This window comes from Melanerpes formicivorus, unplaced genomic scaffold, assembly GCF_026170545.1.
Source record: "Melanerpes formicivorus ecotype bairdi unplaced genomic scaffold, bMelFor1.0.p_v2 SCAF_5, whole genome shotgun sequence".
Taxonomy (NCBI): domain Eukaryota; kingdom Metazoa; phylum Chordata; class Aves; order Piciformes; family Picidae; genus Melanerpes; species Melanerpes formicivorus.
The window spans coordinates 29,892,768-29,899,445 of record NW_027142357.1 but is presented as its reverse complement, the minus strand read 5'-3'; the positions used below and the strand labels follow the sequence as shown (position 1 = coordinate 29,899,445).

At 48.8% G+C, this 6,678-nt stretch overlaps 1 protein-coding gene across 1 annotated transcript in view; it reads left to right on the top strand.

The window, feature by feature from the left end:
* The first annotated feature begins 1,131 nt into the window (after positions 1-1,131).
* Positions 1,132-6,678, top strand: part of LOC137441447 (uncharacterized) — a 47,439-nt gene continuing 41,892 nt past the window's right edge. The window contains exon 1 of the mRNA XM_068138981.1: positions 1,132-1,223. The gene's annotated coding sequence lies outside the window, so the exon portion shown is untranslated. The remainder of the gene's footprint in view (positions 1,224-6,678) is intronic.

Here is a 6,678-nt window from a genome sequence, read left to right as displayed (position 1 = left end):
GTTGCCATGCTATTTCTCTCCAAATCCAACATTTCTCTGCAGAATTCAGTTCTTTAATTACATCCCCAAACAGAAACCATATCTTTACCTATGCTTAATCACTTAATGAAACTTGGTGAACTTCACTAAATGAACTTTCAGCATGGAAGTGAGAAATTGTGATTGGGGAAACTTCATTTAATGCATTTTGACAACCCAGAACCTGCCTGTCGGTAACCAGATGAATACACACACAACGTACAGGGCAGGTAATAAACCCCAGCTCAGTCCAGCAGAGCTGGTGAACTGCAACACTTAATCCCAGAAACAGTCAAAGTAGACATGAAGTTTGCCAAGTAAAGTTTATTTCAATTGGGACATTCATTTTAGGTGTAGGAGTGGCAGCTTGAAAGCCTCTTCCATAGAATTGAATGTCCAATTAAAATAAAATAATGGCAAATGCAGGATACAACTAATTTCTTTCCTTGGGAGCAGGAAAAAGCAGGGGCGTTACTGCGGCATTGGCTTTATTCTCCGAACAGCTCCACCAGCTCCAGCGGGACTGACCATCACCTGTAAAACCTGTGAAAGCTGGTACAGGGAGATGGTCACAAAAGCCACCAGAGCCATGTTAGGACAAAAGGATGTGCGATCTGTGACCAGGTATCAGGCACTTCTGACACGGTCGGTCTATCCAAAGCAAAGCTACTGAATATGGAAAAGGAGTGATGCCAAGCACCGTAGGAGGATGCCACTAGCTAAGCCGAGCCCAGACGGGACTCTGCCAGGCACACCAGTGGGGCGAGTAGCTCCGTCCGGGCCGCGGAAGGTCAGGGAGCCACCGCCCGCAGGAGCCACCGTGGTGCCCGCGGGTGCGGGCTTGCCGCTCTCTCCCCTTCGCCGAGCCCTCAGGAACGCCTGCTGCCGGCCGCTCTCGCCTCACGCCCCGCGGGCCACCGCCCCACTCTGTCCCCTCAGCCGCACGCCCGCCTCCTCCCAGCGCCCCCGCCCCGCCCGGGCGCGCGGCGGGCGGGCCCCGCTGCCGTTGCGCGGCGGCCGTTACCCCCGCCCGCGCGGCACGCGCCCGCCGTTGCCTTGGCGACGGGCTAAGCCGGGGCCTGGCTGCGGTGCGGCAGGCGCAGAGGGGGCGGACGGACGGGCGGCGGCGGCGGGCCGGCGGCTCGGCGCTGCCGGGGCATGCACAACAAAGGCGGGAGGCGACGCGTCCCGGGTCGGCTCCACAGGTAGGTAGGTGCGAGCGGCAGGCAGGTCCCTCTCGGGAGCCGCTCCCGCAGGACATTTCACCTGCGCTGCTCGAGCCGTTCACCTCAGGGTAAAGAGACGCAGGGTAAAGGCCGCGGGCTCCGGCCTTAGCCTCGGTCCGGCGCAGAACCTTGCGGGCGCGGGGCTACAACAAAGGCAAATGGCTGCACGGTCGGGAGGGCTGCGGGGCTGGAGGTGGTCTCCCTGACGCTGCCTGGCTTCTGCTTCTCTCTCGAGGCGGCACACAGAACGCAGCCGGGCGCAGCCTTTAATGCATTTACTTGTTCGCTGGGTGTCCTTCCTGGGGTCTATATGCCTGCCCCGACACGGTCCTTCGGGTACAACCGCTAGCTCGGCGCCCAGTGCTGCTGGAGCGGCGAGTTGACGGTTAGCGCACGGCTCCCAAACCATTCCATGCCTTTCCCGGCTGACACCTGCTCGTTGCTGAGGGACTAGCATGCTTCCCACGTCCCGCATTTTCTGCCTGCTCAGTCTCAGCGCTGAGCGCTGGCTCCTGCTGGCGCGGAGGAGCGGGCTCAGACGCCCTGCTCTGGGCACAGCGTCCGCCCGTGCTGCAGGCTGCTGTTGCCGCCCTCGCTACCCAGGGCTTCGGATGAGGTCCTGAAACAGCAGCAGCAGCAGAGGCAACTTTGCAGACTGGCAGCGTAGAGCCTTTTCGATGCCGTGGGGCTTTTGTCCTTTGCAAGGTGGAATGTTGTGTGCTGTGCCTAATTGTTGTAAGGGATGGCTGAGCACCAGCGAGCTCTTTAAATCTGCAGGGTGCGAGTGAGCAATTTCTTAATTCGTGTCCATGTGATTCATAACGTTTCAACTCCAGGATGCATTTTCCCAAATTCATAATGGGTTTTGATACCCCAGCCATTACAAAAAGAATATGTTTGAATCCATAGAGCTACAAGTTTTGTGGCATTATTGAAAATAGTAGGTAAGATAGAATTCCCCAGAGGGAAATATATAAAACCTGCTCCTACCGTTTTTACTTACACTGCAGCAAAACAGCGCTTGGGTGCATCTACGCTTCTGCTTTCCTTCATTTCCTAGTCATGGTGGCACTGAAAAGCATTATGAACAACTCTGCATTTTTTTGTTGGTATTATAGTGAGGCCTGAGGGCTTGGTAATGGTTTCTTTCATTCATGGCTCTCAAAATGCTTCAGTTAAGACTGGGAGCCCTGCTGCAAGTTGGGGAGGTTTTACTGATCCTATTTTACAGATGGAGGAGCAGATCAGAGACCTGGAAAGATTAAATCAAATCCAGAACCTAAGACGTCATCCTAAATCCTCTGTTAAGGATGCTCTTCCCCCTCTCCTCTAATGAAATTCTCTTAATTTCACTGTCTGTGCCAGGAGCTCTTTGGGGCGCTGACAGGCCATGTATGCTTTGGCATTTGAGATACTGCTCTTTCATATTGCCAAAAATTATGTTCCTTTAGTGACATTGTTGAGAACAATGGTTTTGGATTAATAGAAATCTCTGATTGTTCTTTGGTTTGTACTGGGGTAGAATTCAAGACCTCCATTGTGGATGAGGGTATGTTAGGCAAGGTATTGTACAGCCAGAAGCAAAGCATGCATAGAGCTAATGAGCTAAATACAGAAGGCACAGATATCTGCTGTGACTTCTTTGACAGCCTCCCTCACAAAAGAAAGATCTCTTCTCCCTAAGACTCTCTTTGAAGGACATACTTCCAAAACCAAAATAAGTTGTTCCTGTTGTAACTGTAACCCAGAAGACTCCCAATCCTAGCGTGTTGTTGAGTCTGTCCACTTGATTCCATGGCCCAGACAGGAGATGGGCTGTGTTTGAGATCTGGCTCCCATCCTTAGGTATTGCTTGTGTTGATCTCTTTTAAGGCCTTTAAACAGAGAGCCCCATCTCAGATTTAAGGCTTGTTGACCTGTCTGTAAAACACTGTGTAAGACAACAAGCTCCAGCATTACAGCAGCTCCAAAGCATTCACAAAATTTTAAGCTTCTTAGGCTTCATCTGTGTAAGAAAAGCCTCCTGCAGACTAGGTGGTGATGTACAGGTTCCTGTAGTCACAGAGGGAGGGGAAAAGAGCAGATGAATGCTTATATGGCTTTTCAGAGTTTAATATCCATTGGGTGCTTGCCAAGTCTCATCTAGTGTTAGATGCTCTGGAAATCCTGATTTCTTAATATTTTAAGTTTGAAGTTCAAGTTCCACTTTAATTACACTTTGAACACACAAACAATCCTCGCAACCCCAAAGAATTGCTGCAGTTGCCAGAAGCATCATTCATTTGCTGGCAGGCAAGATAAGGTATCACAGTTTGTTTCCTTTCCAGTGTTTCAGAGGACAGTTCTTGTAGAGGAGAGAAAGCGTAGCTCCAGGGTTCCATGGCTGGGCATCAGCCAATTACTGTCATATCAGATTAGGTGTATGGCACATTAGCACTTGTTTATGTTAATACAAATGCATCATGACTGTCCATAGTATTGATGGTATTATTGTATTTACATCCTTAAAATATAACTAATTGAAAAAGAGGTTCTGATTACGTAACCATGGACTTACAAGGTGATTCCTTCTGCAGTTTCTGTGTAGGTCAGTTTTGAACCATGAAGAAGAGTTAAACTACTAGAAAACATAATCCAGTTTTTATTTACTTCTGCTGCAATTACCTTTTTGGCAAACTCTATGGAACTTTCTGTCACAGAAGAGACAGGAAGAACGTAGGGGTTTTTTTTTCCGCCTTGCCATGATTTTGACTTGGTAGCCTGAGCTGCTACTTGGCCTCTAAAAGCTCTTAGCTGCCTGTGTGCTGCAGGAACTTAGCCTTTGAAATCAGCATTAAAGATTTCCTCAGCTTCCACTGCAGTGCTTGAGTATGTTCTCCTTGTCCCAAGCATCTTGGCAGCAACAATTCTGAATATTTGCAAGGTGGGGAGGCGTCACATGCAACGCTCCATAGCCAGGAGTGTAAAGCTGTGCACAGCTTGGTGACTTTCCTACTCAGATCTCACCTACCAGCATTCAAAGGATGGGCCCATTTGTTTCTGGGAATAAACTCTGGCCAGAATCTCCACAAGTTTTGCAGTGCCTGCTTTGTAACTAGCTCAGCCTCAGCTTCTAGCTGTTTTGCAATTTGCAGCAGCCCTAACAGCTGGTTCCTGGCAGCCATTATCATCTTCCAGCACAGGAACAGCTGTAACTCTGAGTCTTGGGAGGATGGAAAGGGCTGGCAGGATCTGTGATACTGGGAAAAATAATGAAGGAACAGAAAATAGGTGTATGGGCACAGGGGGAGAAGGTAGACTGATAAGTGACAAGGAAGGGAAAATGGAGTGAGAGATGGGAGGCACTACAAACCTCTAGACTATGTGGGAGTTGCAAATGAGGCAGGAGGCAGGGAGCTCCATGGCCTGCAGGAACAGGGTGAGGCATATCCTCTGCTGCCAGGGATGGACTGCATTACTGCTGCCATCCCACTGCTCAGGCTTCAGACCTGTTCAGCCAGCCCTGAGCCGCTGCAGGGTGCCATGCAGCATTTGCTATTTTCAAAACATCCTGCTCTAAGTTACAACACCAAAGGGTGAGTACACTACACTGGAGTGCTGGGGTCAGTAGACTTGTCCACTGTGCCATCCCTTCTTAAGGGAGGGCTCTGGCAAAATACATCACCACAGCAGACACCAGCACCAGTTACATGAGGAGCAGCAATTTGCTGCTCAAGGACAGCAAGGACAGTGGAAAGTCTGTGGTTTCAGGAATGAGTTATGGAAAGCTGGGACCCTCAGGCTGAGGTAGTAAGAATAGCTGGAGAATTAGACAAGTCCCATATTGTAGTCCTTTTGCCAAGGCTGTACTGAATACACTGAGGGGCAGAGGAGTTTTCTGTTTTTTCGAACAGCTGCTTCAAGGTGAAACTCAAGAGGAAAAAGATAAGTCATCACCATCTGCTGATATTAATTTTGCCATGTAACAACACAAGGCCATTTGCACACCTTTTGGAACTAGCTTTGAGAGAGTACCTTCACCTTCTGGAAATAACCTGATCAGGTTCCTGCCATAAAAATTTCTTTCTGAGAAGAAATTGAGGGAACCAAAGCTTTTAAAATCCTTCCCCAACTCCTGTCCCAGACAGGAAGTCGAGGAGCGCTGTGAATTTTTTCTTTAAAAGTATGAGGTTTTGGTTTTAGCTGGAGATAGTGTCTACACCCTTGCTTTCTCTGCTACTGAAATCCTTAACATTAGATGTAAAGCAAAAATCTGGTTTGCTTTTGGGATGCAAAACTAGGTGCTAGTAGGAGTTTAAAGGCTTGGTTCTTTGTCAGTGCTTGCAAAAGCAGCCAGACACTGTGCTAGCAGTGGATGTGGTGCTGGAGCTGTTCCATTCAGACATTGTGCAGCCCATCTTGTGGCCTCCCTGATGCAGTGCTGGAAATGTCCTGTCAAAACTCAGTTTGTTTGCCACACAGTGATCTGACTATTTCTGCAGACATGTTTAGGAAGCCAGTTGGCGACTGAAAGATGACAGTGGCTTTGACCACAAGTGAGTGAATCACAGGACTTGCAGTACACACAGCTGAACTTTCCAGGCAAGGTTCTTCCCCTAGGAATATGGAAATTAAAGACCTTCAGGCACTGAAGACAGACATCTCCATTCTGACCTAGCAGAGTAGTTCCTAGTGTCACAGACACCTCTCTCAATAAGCCCACCCTGCAGAGAGGTCTAGAGGCAAAGCAGTGGTTCAGAGTTTCACTGGTGCAGAATTAGAACCAGCCATGGCTAGTACTGGATTAAAGCAGAGCCCACTGGACTAACAGGACATCAGAACCTGTGGATATCTATGAGCTCTGTGCTAAAGGACTCCTGTCATTCATGATGGTGTGGCTGATCCTTCCAGCTTAATTCTAGGAGCAAACAGAAGCAACCCCTTTCAAGAGGAGGCTCCTCTTGAAGACATAGTTCAAGAAAGTGCCTTTTAAGAGCCAAGAATGTAACTGCTTCTCATAAAGGATTAATACAGTTTCATGGTGAATCCATGCTGTGGTAGTTTGACCTGGAAAAACCTCAGGCCTGAACTGAACAGAGACTTCTCAATTACAGGAAAATCTGAGAGCACTCCCTCTGGAGTCCTGGTTTGTGGTATTTAACTTCTGTGCTTCATTTTTTACCACAGCTGGTGCAAGGGCTCTGTTCTCTGTGGACAGGCAGGGTTCAGGTTTCGGCAACAGAAGTCTGTGAGCCCCAGTGTAGCAATCCCCTTCCTAGTTTAAGGGCTAGACGCAGTTGTGGAAGTTGGTGCTTTATGCTTGCAGAAGCCGTATTTGCAGTGGGGAGACCTCAAAAGTCAGTAGTTCAGCTTCTCTGAAAGCTTAGTGTCACTGAGAACAAACATCAGCTAAAATCACAGGAACAAAAAAAATACTTCTTTTTGAAAGAGGAAG